The sequence below is a fragment of the Schistocerca nitens genome, chromosome 9 (genome assembly GCF_023898315.1).
Source record: "Schistocerca nitens isolate TAMUIC-IGC-003100 chromosome 9, iqSchNite1.1, whole genome shotgun sequence".
Lineage (NCBI taxonomy): Eukaryota > Metazoa > Arthropoda > Insecta > Orthoptera > Acrididae > Schistocerca > Schistocerca nitens.
In genome coordinates, this window is record NC_064622.1 from 395,270,116 (window position 1) to 395,288,606 (window position 18,491).

The 18,491-nt window shown below is 46.7% G+C and overlaps 1 protein-coding gene and 1 non-coding gene across 2 annotated transcripts in view; both read left to right on the plus strand.

Moving 5' to 3' along the window:
- The window catches only part of LOC126203979 (homeobox protein PKNOX1-like), a 721,008-nt gene that overhangs the window by 337,073 nt on the left and 365,444 nt on the right, over positions 1–18,491 (plus strand). The gene's annotated exons all lie outside the window — the stretch shown is intronic.
- Positions 6,896–6,968, plus strand: Trnat-cgu (transfer RNA threonine (anticodon CGU)). The gene has a single exon. It is a non-coding gene; the product is annotated as a tRNA-Thr (tRNA).

Here is an 18,491-nt window from a genome sequence, read left to right on the forward strand (position 1 = left end):
GGAGTTTTTGTCATTTCCAGCTCTTCTAGCTTTGTTAATGTCTTACAAATGATAATTATTGTGCCTGGACGCAGGTGTTTGTAGTTATGACTCGACAGTGCATTTTTAATTACTTGTGTGCAGGGGATAAGCATCATAGCTTGTGGTGCAGACATGGACAGAATTAAGGCACGAATTTCGGGTGGCACCGCGGCGCGCCTCCCGCCAGGGAATTGGTCTCGGTCTCGGTGCGTTTTATGTTTTCCCCGTCGGCCCGGAGGCGTCGGCGGTGCCAAAACCGGCCGGCGAGTACGCGTCAGCCGGCGGCCAGAAAAACAATGGCGTGTCGGATGGCAGCCGCTCGCCTGCTCTGCGCTGCGTCGCTGGGCGGCGTCCAACGGCTGCGCTGCGGGCGCGCCCACCAGGTCGCCGGCGGGCCGCGCAAGGACGCGCCAGCGCTGCCCGCCAGAGGCCGCTTCCTGTAGCAGGAGCAGAGCACTGCGGTCGCAGCTCGCTAGAAATTGGACGCGCACGCCGCAAGCCACCCTGCGGTGTTCGGCAGAGGTGTACTACTGTCAACAAGGCCCCCTCCCCCACTCACCTTCTCTGCTCTCCCAGTGGCGAATGGTGCATGGGAGAACTTCTGTCGGCAAGCCTTCTCATGCATTTGAATCTTTCTAATTTTATTTTCGTGGTCTTTTAGCTGGATAAAAGTAGAAGGTATTAAAGTTGGAACGTTCCTTTCGTTCCTCCTCGAAGCTTCCGTGGCCTCACCCGAATTAACACTAGCGGCCGCAGCTCGAATCCACTTACTCTTGGCGATATGCACACGCAAAAATCTACTCCGCGGATTCGATTGAAAACGTTTATTGTTGAGTCCGAATTGATTCTCTGCGTTGCTGCAGATAAAGGCTTGCCAGCCTCGCTTTGACCCGCGAGACAGTTAAAATTACCACCAATCCAAGTCAACAATTAAGAGTCTTGAAACATCCTGGCAGATTAAAACTGTGTACCGGACCGAGATTCGAACTCGGAACCTTTGCCTTTCGCGGGCAAGTGCTCTACCAACTGAGCTACCCAAGCACGACTCACGCCCCGTCCTCACAGCTTTACTTCTGCCAGTGTCTCGTCTCCTACCTTCCAAACTTTACAGAAGCTCTCCTGCGAACCAAGCAGAACTAGCACTCCTGAAAAAAAGTAATTGCGGATACTTGGCTTAGCCACAGCCTTGGGGATGTTTCCAGAACGAGATTTTCACTCTGCAGCGGAGTGTACGCTGATACGAAACTTCTTGGAAGATTAAAATTGTGTGCTGTACGATGGACGGGGCGTGAGTCGTGCTTGTGTAGCTCAGTTGGTAGAGCACTTGCCCGCGAAAGGCAAAGGTCCCGAGTTTGAGACTCGTGCCATCGACAGCCCCCCTTCAGTTACCCCAAGCGGCGAATAAGGCAATCGCGGTGATGCATCTCGAGATCATATGGGCTAGGTAGAAAAACATTTGAGTGTCAGGAAAGTATGCAAAATGTGTTATTTAAGTTGTAACATCAAAATATCTCGAGTGCACTTCTCACTATAGAACAGTAAAAAGCAAATTGGAACAGGTGATAGCTGTCTACTACAGGTCACTGTCAACTTTCTACTAGACGGAGCTGTTACAAATGAAAAGGGCCAACTCCATTTTTAAACGGAACGCCTATTTGTAACTATTCGTGTTATTGAGTTTTAGTCCTACTGAATTTGCATTCATTCATTCAGTTAGTCTTCCGGAACAGTACAAAGTTGTCGGTTGACATTCATTACCGGCTCTTCTGTTTTGTCACGTCGAAGAAGATGAATGCCGAACGCTAACGAAGGTTTATTCAGCGCTTGCACATACAAGAGCGCGGAGCGAACTGCCTCCGGCCAGAACACATACAGTATATATGCAGCTACAGAATATTCCAGTACAATGATTCTTGACATTTGTGGACACTTCTAGAATGTACTCGAAACGAATATAGAAATTAAAATGGTTCAGTCCAGATGAGTTTTGAACTCACGACCCTTCATGCAACAGTTCAGTATCATAACCACTGCACCACGGTACTACTCGGCTTTTTCTGCGACAATATCTACAGACAAAGAGTGTTCTTCTTCATTTGTCATCAGTCTCTGTTGTACTACACCAGCGTACACCACACCTTCAGTCGTCTTTCTTGAAGTCTTTTGGTATAAGCGTTACTTTTCTTAATTCTCGGTAGTTAAAATAACGAGTGAAATGTAGTATTCTGTTGAACAAATGGAAATAATTGTAATTAACGTGGAATCCATAAGAAATATCTCAAAATGTTGTCATCCTTTATACTGAATGTTTTCCGGTGCTTACTCTTGCCGCCAGGTAAACCGTACGTCCGAAGAAAAAAACAACTAGATGATTTGTTACGGAAGAAAAGCGCTAGTTCCTGTTGCTGTAAACCTTCATGTAAGTTCTCCAAACGTCGCCGTGATAGACGCGCGCGCATAATCTCTTACGGTGGCTTGCAGAGTTTCGAAGAACAATAAAATATCTGCCTATGTCCTTGATTAAATACGGTTTGGTTTGGAAAAGCAGAAAGAAAATAGTGAGAGATCAAAGCTTCGAGTTGTCCTGTGGAATGTGAGAATGGCTCAATTGGAAGATATCTGCCCACCAAAAACAGAAATAACGATTCAGTTGCAATACATATTTTGGTTTATTATAAACGTTCGATCCGTAGATTTAATTTACCTAGGGATTATCGTCATCGGTGCAGTATGTCTTTCACTAGGAATTTCAACCTGAACCATTTCTGTGAAACTATTCCCTCTCCCACTTTGCGCGCGCGCTTGTGTGTGTGTGTGTGTGTGTGTGTGTGTGTGTGTGTGTGTGTGTGTGTGTTGGCGCGCGCGCGCGTATGTGTGTGTGTGTGTGTGTGTGTGTGTGTGTGTGTGTGTGAGAGAGAGAGAGAGAGAGAGAGAGAGAGAGAGAGAGAGAGAGAGAGAGAGAACAGTTGCATTTCATGGAAATAAATTTCTTGTTGATTTATTACCTTGACTTAGTAAAACGATTTAACAGGTTGGGAAGCAATGTACTATTAACAGCGATCATGAATCAGATACTATACGCACACAAAAAAGGCGGCGGCAGCCACCTGCAAGAGTACTTGCAGCCACCTGCAAGTACCTGCAAGAGTAGAACCTATCTATCGATCAGTTTTATTTAACAGGCAAGGATCTGGAAGGAGAAGTGTAGGAATGTGAGGACAACATACTACCTCTTGGCACGCGATATCTGCATGGTGAGTTTGCGTATTGGGGATGAAAAAACGTAAGTATAGCACGGTGCCAACAACGTAATCTCACTCAGGCCAAGGCAACAGCCACCCGGTTGAAAATTCTCTGCCACCAGAATCTTAATGTAATTGACGAGATTTACAGTTGTAGTACTCTATAATCAGTAGCACTGGAGTCTTGTATGAGTTTTCGTTGGCAGATGCACTGCAATTTTCAGGATTCTCCTGATTGAAGTTCTTCATCCATTTGCGTCCCTTACTGCTGATTTGTCATGTTCATTCCACTTGAAACTTCCTGGAGATTAAAACTGTGTGCGCGCCGTGACTCGAATCTGGGACTTTTGCAATACTCCAGAGTTGTGGTCCCGGTCTGACACACAATTTTAGTCTACCAGGAAGTTTCTTATCTACGCACACTCATCTGCAGAGTGAAAATTTCATTCCACTTAACATCCGTAATGTTGCCGCTCGATACTAAACCACTGTGACAGGCTCTAAGAGTTTAGTACTGGTGATGAAATCTGATACTATCGTTTTTTCCATGTTTGTATCAGTAACATTTATCTACATTCAGGAAGAGTTGACATTCAATCTACCAAATGTAAAGACTAAATATAAATTGTTCAGCATCTGCCGAAATTGTTTTCCTGCACTGCCGAAATTGTTTTCCTGCAGCAGTATCGTCAGAGAACAAGGTGTAATTTTCTTCTCTCTCTCTCTCTCTCTCTCTCTCTCTCTCTCTCTCATGAACGCTCGCAGTTCGCAGCAGTTGAGCACGTGGTCCAGGCAACAACACAACGTACGGCTCACGCGATTTCGCTATCCGACGTGATTACACTACAGTCGACAGAAGAAAAACATTATTTACGAGCTCGGATCCACATTCCATACTCCATTACGAGTAATGTTTTTGTAACAAGTATTTCCACTTTCGTCTTGGCTCGAAAGAAAGACTTGATCATTCAGAGCTGCTACACTCACGAGATTTGATCCCTTCAGCTCTCTGATTGCACTTAAAACTACTCCAGGACCGATCATGACCGAAAGTGTTCCCTCGTTGAAGCTTCTCGAAATCTTACAGGAACAAAATAAATTTTCGAGATAATATTTTAAACTATCACACAAAGAAAAACACGTTAGTTTCAATGGGAACAGCGTTTTGGTTTGTAACAAGACAAAAGTGGCCAGGTTGCTTCATGTAAACTTTGCAGCTAGGCTACGTCACGACACACGCCAAAGTCAGAACTGTTGAAGATTAATTATCTCCATCGTTTTGTACACGTCGGATTCCAGCCTACACTTTGAGAAGAACCATTTTCTGGAATTTCCAATCCAGAGAAATTTCACAAAATTTTTAGCGTTCAGCCCTTCACCCAATCAGACTATGGTTGCTAACTGATTGGCCTTTGTCTTAACGACAATCATTCATAGTATACAAAAACTTCTGCTTGATGCTACCTCATGGCAAAACCCAGCGTTACAAATTTTTTACGTTGACTCTAAGGACCAGATAACGAATCCAAAGCATTTACATTCAGTACTCAGGCTACCCTATATTTTTTCTGTCCGTTACCAGTTCTCTCACTTTGGTAGTGATTTGTAAATGTTAAAAAAAGTCAAGTTGCTGAAGCCTTGCAGTTTGAAATGCATTGTGGAGTGTTTTGACATTCTGTTCCGTCAAATGTAAATCGACCTTAAGACAGTTGCGCTAACGTCTCTGTTCGGCGACTGGGCTGTCGTATGGAATTATACAGTCTTGTTAAACCTTGTACCTCGACTTCTCCAAATCGCTTGAGAAACGCATCGTACAATCATGTGTCCTACAATCATGCGAAAGACGAACTTAATCGGTGACTCATGAGGTATATGCTTTCGTCGTCAGTGGCAGCAAGTTACACAAGTGCTGTGGTAGCCTCATGTCCCATGCTTAATCGATATTTATATCATAAGCAAGTTCACATTGCTTCCTGAGCCACTGGGTCCATTTCAGCTAAACTTAGTACGCGTATATCTTAATATTCCATTGTGGGGATAAAAACCTCCTACCACCCATTGGGGTATGATGAAAACGGGGTGACGTACAAGCATAAATCAGGACGTCTAGAACATTTCAGCCAAATTGTGTAGATACATGACTCATTAAGTGTATAAAAATACTGCGGTGGTAATAAATCCTTACCACCCGTAGGAGTGCGAGTGCGGATGGGATGGTGTGACATGTAAAAATGCAGCTGGTCGTAGGTTGTGTTCCAAAAATGAACAGCTTAGAGACAGAAGTGATGACACCTTCTGCAGGACCTGATCAGCATTTTGCAGGACAATGGTCAGGCGCGTACTGTGCAAGCTGTTACTAATTTGCCTCGTGATGACTGGGTGTTGTGTGATGTCCTTAGGTTAGTTAGGTTTAAGTAGTTGTAAGTTCTAGGGGACTGATGACCATAGATGTTAAGTCCCGTAGTGCTCAGAGCCATTTGAACCATTTGTTACTAAGTTGTTTGACTGATGGGGCTGCTAAGTGCTATACCACCTACTGCACTCCCCTGACTTAGGCCTTTGTGAGTTCAACTCGATTTCTAAACTCAAGGAAACACTTCACGGCATTCGCTTCAGAACTGCTACAAATTCGTCGGGCAATAGACCGCGCCGCTCGAACTGTCAACACAACTGGCACTGCTAAGAGTATCCTACGACTTCCACATCGCTGGCAACGGGTTACACACAATGCTGGTGACTACTTTGAAGCTCAGTAAAACATTGAAACACATATCTGTTTTGTACGAGCTGTAAATAAATAGTTGCCACTATTAAAGTTCCAACCCTCTTATTAAAGTACCACTTGTAAAAATATCTACACTTATACCCGTTACGGCGTATATACGTGAGACGTGTCAAATGTATATTGCAATACGTCACTTCATATTATTTATTGATATTTATATCTGATTATTACTTGCTATAGCATGGCTGTTTGGACAATTAGGCATCGGACATTCATAGACAGCCAGTTTTCGAGGGCAAACTTACTTCCAAAGTACTAGTGTTCATAACTTAAGTTCTAACCATTAGCCTCGACGCTTGCCCTATCTGTTCTCCTACACTGTTCTATAAGTTATTCCGTGCCAATAATTTTAATAATAATGAAGTAGTTGCAATATGATAACTCTTTTGTACGACACAGCTATTTTATTTCACTTGGAATTCAAGTACTATGGCCCTACTCGTCCAGATCGTAGGCGCACTACAAATACATTCACTCATCTGTCACGAGCTTAAGTGAATTTACCATTGCCGATTTTTTACCGTACGATCGTCTTTTAGTTAAAAACTCTACCAATGCGAAATTAATGTGGACTTCAAAATTATTATTTTGGCCACGCTCGCTTCTCTCACACACATACGCACCCTTCTTGCGTGTTGTTTCTGGCGCGACATGTCCGAAAGAACAGACACCGCTCATTCATATAATTGATTCGCCTAAATGGGTAATTGGTCCACTTTCTTCGGTGCAGATGCGCAAGTAGTGCGATCCCCCACCGGAATCTGAGTAGCGAGCATGGAGGAAATGGGAGTGCGGACAGGTGGCACTTGGTGGGTATGTGGGTCGGTCGTCATGCGGGCCGAAATAGTCCCGGATGGCGCAATGGTTAACGCACCTGCCTCGTAAGCAGGAGGTCCCGGGTTCGAATCACGGTTCGGCAAAGATTTTCACACGTCGCCCCTGACTCCGCACAGTGTCCTGATGTAGCTGACTTCATTAAACCCTTCCCTTTTCTTTGCTTTCTCTCCTCCTCCATCTTCAGTTTACAGATAAAGCCAATGTGTCCCTTCTAGAGCTATGGGGCACCACCGTCAATGATGACGCTGTGCTGTAGGAAAGAAGCGTAAGTGTCGATTCGATCTGTCAAATACAGACTGAGGTGACAAAAGTCATGGGATAGCGATAGCTGCATATACAGAAGGCGTACAAAAAATGTGAATGGGCAGTGCGTTGATGGAGCTCTCATTTGTACTCGGGTGATTTATGTGAAAAGATTTCCGACTTGTTTATGGTCGCACGACGGAACAGTAGTTGGAGCTAGAAGCATGGGACGTTCCATTTTGGATATCGTTAGGGAATTCAATGCTCCAAGATCGACAGTGTCAAGAGTGCGCCGAGAATACCAAATTTCAAGCATTACCCTTACCACTGACAACTGAGCATCAGAGAGCAGCGGCGTTTACGTAGAGTTATCACTGCAAACAGACAAGCAGCATTGCGCCGAATAACTACAGAAATAAATGTGGGACGTACGACGAGCGTGTCCGTTAGGAGAGAGCGGCGAAATTTGGCGTTAGTTTGTTGTGGCAGCAGACCGACATGAATTCCTTTATTAACAGCACGTCATAGCCTGCAGCGCCTCTCCTGGCATCGTGACCTTGTCGGTTGGACCCTGGACGACTGGAAAATCGTGGCCTGGCCCGATGAGCCCCGATTTCAGTTGGTAAGAGCTGATGTTAGGATTGAAGTGTGTAGCAGACCCCACGGAGCCGTTGACCCAAATTGTCAACGAGGCACTGTGCAAGCTGGTGATGGCTCTGTAGTGGTGTGAATGGAATGGACTGCGCCCTCTGGTCCAACTGAACCGATCTTTGACTGGAAATGGCTATGCACCGCTACTTGGAAACTATTTACAACCATTCGTGGACTTCGTGTTCCCAAAAAACGATAGAATGTTTAAGGATGACAATGCGCCCTGTCACTGGGCCGATATGAATAACATCGAACATTGATGAGGCACAATCGCGAGATCAGTTCGTGCACAAAATCCTGCAGTGGCAACACTTTCCGCAGTTATGGACGGCTATAGAGCCAGCAAGGCTCAGTATTGCTGAACCGGACTTCCAACGACTTCATTCCAGAATGAGATTTTCACTCTGCAGCGGAGTGTGCGCTGTGTAAGGTTCCTGGCAGATTAAAACTGTGTGCTGGACCGAGACTCGAACTCGGGACCTTTGCCTTTCGCCGGCAAGTGCTCTATCATCTGAACTACCCAAGCACGATTCACGCCCCGTCCTGACAGCTTGGAAGGTGGGAGACGAGGTACTGGCAGAAGTAAAGCTGTGTGGACGGAACGTGAGTCGTGCCTGGGTAGCTCAGATAGTAGAGCACTTGCCCGCGAAAGGTAAAGGTGCCGAGTTTGAGTCTAGGTCCGGCACACAGGTTTAACCTGCCAGGAAGTTTGACTTCATTCCATGCCACGTCGAGCCGCCGCACTATGCCGGGCAAGAGGAGATCCAACTCGATATTTGGAGGTGTCCCAGTGACTTTTGTCGGCTCAGTATATGTGTGAAATATGTGACATACGCGAACGCTGGCGAAAGCTAGTGTTCACTAAACGTTTCCTCGAATTAAAACATAAATCGGATAATTTGCAGCTTCGAGAACGGCCGTACAGTTTGGGAAGCGGCCGGATCGGGTGGCAGCGCACGCCCTCTAAGTCCCGGGATCCGGCGCGACGGCACCCCCTGCTTGTCGCGCCTCTCATAAGGGATGCCCGCCGCGGCGCCGTGGAGCGGGCGCGCGTGACGCGGGGCTGTTATTGTGTACTTTGCCCGCGGCCCGCCGGGGCCCGGATACATAAGCTGACGGCGCCCGCCGAGACCTGCATCGCTACGGCCGCATTTCGGCCGCCGCCGACGCTGCAGCCGCTTGGCATATTGGTCGCGCGCATCCCGACGCGCCGCGCCTCGCCGGTATTAACTTTCTTCCGCGCATCGCCGCCCCGGCGTCTCCAATTCTCCCCGCTGTCGTCCTCCTTCTGCGTCAAACTGGCCCCAGCGTCCGTTCCCGCCCAACTGCGCTCCCGGAGTTCCGCGGAAACGAAATCGCTCGCCGGTGATATCCTTACCGGACGGTCAATTTCCTGGGCTCTGGTATCGCAGGGAAAACTGGGGGAGCGATTTACCTAATAACGCAATCAGGTTGGGGGATATGAAACACGACGCTGCGATTCTCCACAAGTTTCTGTCGTAGCTCCTCTCCCTACCCGCATCACCAAGATATGCGTGGGCTGGCCTTTGTGTAGAGAAGTCCTCTACCGAATCTAGAGGATTGGTACAGAGACAGATGGCACAGTGGCACGGCACCAGACCAGAGGATAGAGATTCAACTGCCGGCCGGTGTGGCCGTGCGGTTCTAGGCGCTACAGTCTGGAACCGCGTGACCGCTACGGTCGCAGGTTCGAATCCTGCCTCGGGCATGGATGTGTGTGATGTCCTTAGGTTAGTTAGGTTTAAGTAGTTCTAAGTTCTAGGGGACTGATGACCACTGATGTTAAGTCCTATAGCGCTCAGAGCCATTTGAACCATTTAGAGGGTCAACTCCCCATCCGGCCATGCATATTCGGTTTTACGTGGATTCCCTAAATAGTTTAAAGCAAATGCCGGCATTATTCCATTGAAGAGAACTTGTACAGTGGTTGCACAGAAATATAGAAAAACAGCGAGAAATGCATGCTTGAACATAAATTCAGGTGCTAGCGAAGCCTGCAGGTTGCGCTGTTGTATTTGACCACGAACCACATCTGTGGAATGCCTCTATATGTTGCAAGCACCGAGCGAGGTGGCACAGTGGTTAGCACACTGGACTCGCATTCGGTAGGACGGCGGTTCAAACTCTCGTCTGGCCGTCCTGATTTACACTACTGGCCATTAAAATTGCTAGACCAACAAGAAATGCAGATGATAAACGGGTATTCAGTGGACAAATATATTATACTAGAACTGACATGTGATTACATTTTCACGCAATTTGGGTGCATAGATCGTGAGAAATCAGTACCCAGAACAACCACCTCTGGCCGTAATAACGGCCTTGATACGCCTGGGCATTGAGTCAAACAGAGCTTGGATGGCGTGTACAGGTACAGCTGTCCATGCAGCTTCAAGACGATACCGCAGTTCATCAAGAGTTGTGACTGGCGTATTGTGACGTGACCAGACGTTTTCAATTGGTGAGAGATCTGGAGAATGTGCTGGTCAGGGCAGCAGTCGGACATTTTCTGTTTCCAGAAAGGCCCGTACAGGACCTGCAACACGCGGTCGTGAATTATCCTGCTGAAATGTAGCGTTTCAGAGGGATCGAATGAAGGGTAGAGCCACGGTTCGTAACACATCTGAAATGTAACGTCCACTGTTCAAAGTGCCGTCAATGCGAACAAGAGGTGACCGAGACGTGTAACCAGTGGCACCCCATACCATCACGCCGGGTGATACGCCAGTATGGCGATGACGAATACACGCTTCCATTGTGCGTTCACCGCGATGTCGCCAAACACGGATGCGACCATTGTGATGCTGTAAACAGAACCTGGATTCATCCGAAAAAATGACGTTTCGCCATTCGTACCCAGGTTCGTCGCCGAGTACATCATCACAGGCGTTCTTGTCTGTGATCCAGCGTCAAGGGTAACCGAAGCCATGGTCTTCGAGCTGATAGACCATGCTGCTGCAAACGTCGTCGAACTGATCGTGCAGTTGGTTGTTGTCTTGCAAACGTCCCCATCTGTTGACTCAGAGATCGAGACGTGGCTGCACGATCCGTTACAGCCATGCGGATAAGATGCCTGTCATGTCGACTGCTAGTGATGCGAGGCCGTTGGGATCCAACACGGCGTTCCGTATTATCCTCCTGAACCCACCGCTTCCATATTCTGCTAACAGCATTGGATCTCGAGCAACGCGAGAAGCAATGTCGCGATACGATAAACCGCAATCACGATAGGCTGCAATCCGACCTTTATCAAAGTCGGAAACGTGATGGTACGCATTTCTCCTCCTTACACGAGGCATCACAACAACGTTTCACCAGGCAACTCCGGTCAACTGCTGTTTTTGTATGAGAAATCGGTTGGAAACTTTGCTCATGTCAGCACGTTGTAGGTGTCGCCACCGCCGCCAGCTTTGTGTGAATGCTGTGAAAAGCTAATCATTTGCATATCACAGCATCTTTTCCTGTCGGTTAAATTTCACGTCTGTAGCACGTCGTCTTTGTGGTGTAGCAATTTTAATGGCCAGTAGTGTAGGTTTTTCTGTGATTTCCCTAAATCGCTTCAGGCAAATGCCGGGATTGTTCCTCTGAAATGGCACGGTCGACTTCTTTCCCATCCTTCCCTATTCCGATGGGACCGATGACCACGCTGTTTGGTTCCCCCCTCCCCAAATCAACCAACCAACCAACGTATGAAATGTCAGTTATGGCCAGAGTAGTATTCTCTATACTTACGAGTGAATTACGTCGGAGCTAAATGAAATCGAATGAGGGTAAATTGATAATGCTCGTATGTTGGGTGCTTCCGTAACCAAGGCAACGGAAGTGTTTGCTGTTTCAAGAGGCACCGTATCGAAGATCTATACCATACAGGGCAAATGGAGAAATATCTTCCGCTACTTCACAACTCGGACGAAACTGTGTGTTTGAGTGATCGCGATGGACGCTCATTGAGTGAAAAATAGTTCGACGACAGCTGCAGACCTAACTACAAAACTGTGAGCACCAAAAGAACACGAAATGCTTCTAACAGGAAAAAGCGTGATGCCAAAGACATAAAACGTGGACTATAGAGCAATGGAAGAAAGTCGTTTGATCAGATAATTCTTGTTTCACACAGTTTCCAACTTCCGTTAATTATTCAAAAACGGTCTTAATCGCCTTTATTATTATTATTATTATTATTATTATTATTATTATTATACCGCCAACCAGTTTCAACCCGACGTAGGGGTCATCTTGGCGTTTACACCATTGGTCGACTGCTGGTGGTGTCACTCCTGTCTACATAACGGCAGGAAAATATAGTACCTGCAAAATTGTATCATTGTACGGCACATCTTTCAGAAGATAATTCGTGATAGACATGCATATGCTAAAAAAATGGCGATTGATTGAAATAGCGCGCAGTAAAACTTCAGTATCACGGATGACGTTTAAATACAGGGTGGCCCAAAAAGGATGGTCACATTTTAAATAACTATAACTCCATCAGTTTTACAAATTAATTTTATTCAATTACGTAACTAAATGCTCCCAGGCACCCAATTACAAGAACTAACCACAAAAAATCATGTACGGAAAATGACTTCCGGAAGATGGTGTCCTTCCTCGGTGATGCATTCCACAAGTCTTTCCTCGAAATTTTCCATCACTTTCACTACTGTTTCTTCTTAAATTGCCATAATTTCCGCACTGATTGCCTCCTTCAGATCAATTAAGTTTCGGGGCTTCTGTACGTAGACTTTTGACTTTAGGTATCTCCAAAGAAAAAAATCACAGGCTGAGAGGTCAGGTGATCTCGCTGGCCAGTGGACATCTCCAAAACGCGAGATGATGTGGTGGGGGAACATCCGCCTTAAAACACACATGGAGTCATTGGCTGTGTGGGCCGTGGCCCCGTCCTGTTGAAACCAAATTCGATCTCGATTTACATGTAACTCTCGCAGTTTCGGCACCAAAAAGCTACGTAGCATGTTAACGTAACGTTTCGAGGTCACTGTGACTGTAGCGTTGTTCTCCTCAAAAAAATAAGGACCAACAATCCCCAATCTTGAAATTCCATACCAGACTGTTACCTTAGCACTATGAAGAGGCTTTTGGTGCAATTCTCTGGGATTATCTGCTGCCCAGTACCTGCAGTTTTGTTTATTGACATAGCCGTCTAAATGGAAATGGGCTTCATCTGACATAAGAAGCACAACATCATTATTAGAGTACAAGATGTCAAGCATTGATTCACAAAATCGTCTTCGCTGCTCAAAATCACGATCATACAGCTTTTGCGTGATCATAATTTTGTATGGGTGAAACTGTAACTCACGGCTTAAAATACGCTGCAACGAACTACGGCTGAGGCCTAAAGTTTGAGCACGACGCCTAGTGGAACGACGCGGGCTTTGCAGCACTGACGCTCTAACATCATCAATGTTCTGTGGAGTAACTGCCGTACGTGTACGCCCTGTAGATTTACCACTTTTGACAGACCCTGTTGTCCGGAATGCAGTCACCCAACGTGATATGGATCTGCGATCTGGAATGGGTCCATCACGCGCTACACCAAAACGTTGTCGAAACAATCGTTGCACAGTAATAAACGATTCATCATTTCTGAAAAACTGTTCCACAGCAAAAACACGATGCTCGACCGTCCACTGCGCCATCTCGTGGCAAACTGGGTGTAATGGCCGACTTGCAGACGGCCGGCAGTGGTCCCCCCTCCTCACCTTTCAATGGTACTACGCAGTTCAAATCCGACCATCCTTTTTGGGCCACCCAGTATGTTAGACATTGTGATCAAAAGTATCCGGGCACTCCCAAAACATACGTTTTTCATATTAGATGCATTGTGCTGCCACCTACTGTCAGGTACTCCATATCAGCGATCTCAGTAGTCATTGGACATCGTGAGAGAGCAGAATGGGGCGCTCCCTGGAACTCAAGGACATAGAACGTAGTACGGCCCAAGTGGCCGAGCGGTTCTAGGCACTTCAGTGTAGAACCGAGCGACCGGTACGGTCGCAGGTTCGAATCCTGCCTCGGGCATGGAAGTGTGTGATGTCCTTAGGTTAGTTAGGTTTAAGTAGTTCTAAGTTCTACGGGGCTGATGACATCCGATGTTAAGTCCCATAGTGCTCAGAGCCATTTGAACCATTTGAACTTGAACGTAGTCAAGTGATTTGGGTGTCACTTATGTCATACGTCTATACGCGAGATTTCCACACTCCTAAACATGCCTAGATCCACTTGTTTCCAATGTGATAGTGAAGTGGAAACGTGAAGGGACACGTACAGCACAAAAACGTTCAGGCCGACCTCGTCTGTTGACTGACAGAGACCGCCTGCAGCTGAAGAGGGCCGTAATGTATAATAGGCTGACATCTATCCAGACCATCACACACGCATTCCAAATTGCATCATGATCCATTGCAAATACTATGACAGTTAGACGGGAGGTGAGGAAACGTGGTTTTTATGGTCGAGCGGCTGCTCGTAAGGCACACATCACGCCGATAAATGCCAAACGACGCCTCGCTTGGTATAAGGAGCTTAAACATAGGACGATTGAACAGTGGAAAAATGTTGTGTGGAGTGACGAATCACGGTACACAATGTGGCGATCAGATGGCACCTTCTTGCTTCCCACTGTTGAAGAGCAATTCGGGGATGGCGATTGCATCTTTCAACACGATGCAGCATTTGTTCATAATGCACGGCCTGTGGCGCAGTGGTTACACGACAATAACATCCCTGTAATGGACTGACTTGCACAGTCCTGACCTGAATCCAATAGAAGACCGTTGGGATGTTTTGGAACGCCGACTTCGTGGCAGGCCTCACCGACCGACATCGACATCTCTCCTCAGTGCAGCACTCCGTGAAGAATGGGCTGCCATTCCCCAAGGAACCTTCCGCGCACCTGATTGAATGTGTGCCTGCGAGACGAAGACACACATCTTCACATGTCACTGACTGTAAGTCCAGTATTATTTCAATGTACGATGCATAGTTCAGGAAATATGACGTCATAGACATTTACATACATGAAAAAGTAGCTTTTGGTTAAAATGGAGCGCAAATTACCCCGGTTATAATCATGCAGTGTTTTATAATGGGAGTACGTAGAGACTTCCAACAAACGTATGCATAATTTCAGATCGTTCCTAAACCTTTTCTCGCTTACATGCTGAAAGCCAAATACTTGACATATTAACTCTAGTAAAGTAATCAGACGTTTGAAACTGTTTTATACAGGAGAGTTCGATTCTTTAACGAATCCTAAGTTCACTAATATTCAATTAACTGAGCCATTCGTGCGCGCATCCCGGCGCAACTGAAAGCAACTGTTCTGTTTCAAAATGGCTCTAAGCACTATGGGACTTAACATCTGAGGTCATCAGTCCCCTAGACTTAGAATTACTTAAACCTAACCAACTTAAGGACGTCACACACATCCATGCCCGAGGCAGGATTCGAACCTGCTACTGTAGCAGCCGCGTGGTTCCGGACTGAAGCGCCTAGAACTGTTCGGCTACAGAGGCTGGCCGCAACTGTTCTGGCTTCGAGTTTCAACGGGTATAAGAGTCGCAAATAGTGGGAAAGGTTTCTGCTGATCTATCGTAGCTGGCGAGACATTTCAAAGGTACAAACAGAATGTGATGTTGCCGTTCACGAAAGCACGTCATGGCGAAGGGTGAGGGTCGGCTCGTGGCTTTCACCCCGAGAGCAGCGTTGGTGGTTCCGACTAGCGACTGATAGCAGGACGTAACTTGCCGTAACGAGTTTGACACGGTTCGACGGCGGCCTTCTGATTTGTAGCCTGAAACAAGTAGGAAGACGCCCTCGTAGCCGCGGGCGCGGAGGCGAAAAGTGGATGGGAGAAGAGGGGGAGAACGAAAATGATGGAAAGCGGAGATGAGGCCCAGCTATGGGCAACAGAATACATTATGCAGATTGCCGGGTTTATTATTTCGCAATAAAAATGCGCCACCGCTGCGGCTCTTGTGGTGCTCAATCGCTTCAGATATCCCATGTACTGAGTTGGAAACGGGAACAATTCGAGACTCTTTTTTTGTATAATGAGTGTTTTTTGTACTTATTATCGTGAGCTGTTTCTCTATTAATAGCGCGGCTTTGTTATTTGCGTCTAAGTGATAATTACGTTTTTCCTTGACCATTGTTGCTTAGATTTATTTAGCAGTGACTTCACCAGGGCATCGAATGTTAAATGGCATGCGATTTAATATTTGTCGGTATAGTTGTAATTACGCTAATCGCAGTTTCCACGCGCACTCCACAATAGCGTTGTGACATTCGATCGTGCAGTAGACTGCTTGACGTGTGATAACTGATCAGCCATTGGGGGGAGGGGGGGGGGGCTTTTCATTTCAATTCCCGGGTTAAAACCCAACCCCCAGCAGGGTTTCAGTCTCTCCTTTCCTTCCCAACTACGCCAAGAAAAATTCCACAACACACAAGCACAATTTTGGGAAAAAGACTTGTTGGAGTGATTGCAACTTGAGTGATCATACCACGTAATGTATGAACCGGACAAGTGACTGTCAGAAATCCACTGGTAAACGGTTCGGAATTTGCTGCGTGTTTCAAAGTGATTATTCGCCTATCTCAGACATGGAGTATGTCTATTTTTGTGCTGTTGTTGCGGCTTTGAATGATGCGTGTGAGATAGTAACTTAAAGAACTGAAGCATCCCGAAGAGATGGTCGGATGTCAGCGTAATTTCGTACACGTACACACCATCAGCGGATATGTGAATGATTAGAGTTGTGATTTTTTGTGACGGGTAGAGTGGCGCCGAGTGCATTAGTGTTTCTTCGAGTTTAGCATTGTTACCAGGCATGGTAGGGTATATAAGTGGCCTGAACAGCGTCAGAAGTTGAGTGAACTCTGAAGAACACAGAGATGTCGCATACCATCGTGAGAAATGTTGTCAGTACGTGACAGAGTTTGAAACGGGCCTTATTGTGGGTCTCGATCTGACTGGCTGGTCGAGTTGTGCAATATCCAGATTCTTGCGGCATTCGAATGTGACTGTGGTCCGATGTGGGACAACATGGGAAAGTGAGGGCAGACACACTGGTCGTCGAGGCTACGGTCGAACGTACCTGACCACCCCAAGAGATGAGCGCCGTATTGTGTACCAAACAAATCCCAGCTCCTTTATATCAGCGCACGCTATCTGAGAACAAGTAATGGACTTCCTGCAACGCTCTTTATCATCGAGCAACACTGGTGAGAGACTATCAGCTGCCAGGATAAGGAATTAGCGTAGGCTGCCGTTAACACTTGCGTTTGGATTGGTGCCGTGCTGGAAGGCATGTACTGCTGCTGCGGAATGCCGTCACACTGAGTTGTGCTATGAATCGAGGTCCTGCACTATCCTGGATGACCATCGTCGGCGAGTGTGGCAACGGCCTGCCGAAAGGTCCCTTTCTTTCAGTGCTTTGGAGAGGCGCAGCGGTGTTGGCTCCTGGCATCATGGTGTGGGGAGCTATCGGGTATGACTTTAGACCAGGGCTGGTAATGGATGAAGTAACTGTGATGGTACAACGACACGTCACAACCATGCGTCCTCGTGTGTTACCCCTATGCAACAATATCCTAATGTCATTTTCAACCTGGCAATGCTTGTCCATACGTGGCGCGTGTTTTTGTGAACGGTCTGTGTGATGCCGAGGAACAACCTTGGCCAGGACGATCGGCAGAACCCTCCGCGATGGAAAATGTGTCGGTCCAGCTCGGACGTCAGCTCAGTCTGAGTGCCAGTATCCAGGATCTCAAGGACCAGTTACAATAGTCGTGGGCCGGCTTGCGTCGGAAGAGGATACAACGGTTTTATGACACCCTTTCCGACTGTATAAGTGCATCTGTACAAGCCAGAGGGGCTGAAACGTCATACTGATAAGAGGGCTCATACTGCCAACATATTAATAAATTAAACTCCACTAGACGAAATAACATCCTGTGACTCTTGTAAAGTGTCATTTCGTTTCCTCCTCGCTCTCTAGGTGCGTCATTGTATCGCCTACCGAGCGAAGTGGCGCAGTGGTTAGCACACTGGACTCGCATTCGGGAGGACGACGGTTCAATCCCACGTCCTGTCATCCTGATTTGGGTTTTCCGTGATTTCCCTAAATCGCTTCAGGCAAATGCCAGGATGGTTCCTTTGACAGGGCACGACCGATTTCCTTCCCAATCCTTCCGTAATCCGATGAGATCGATGACCTCGCTGTTTGGTCTCTTCTCCCCATATAAACCCAACCCAACTGTACTGCCAGGCACTGTATTTGCATCTTAACCGGCGGCACAGGTGTCACTAGATACCCGGGTAAAGTCACTGTGGCCATCAATAGCAGCACAAAATAGGCATTGCAATTTTACTCCTTAAATTTTTGCCATATCTACAAAAGAGCTATATCACTGAATTTTTGTCATACATATTTATTATTCTGGTGCGAAAAAATAAGCTAGTTCAATAAAAACCTGTGTTAATGCCTCTATCTCCGTGATTCACGACGTTGCCAAAACGCTTTGATCTGCGTTTTACGAGCTCCTGGCTACTAGGCTACAAATATCTTCAACGAATGAGTTATTTGAAGCGAAACTGTCATACGTGGCACTCTGTGTGTGTGTGTGTGTGTGTGTGTGTGTGTGTGTGTGTGTGTGTGTGTGTG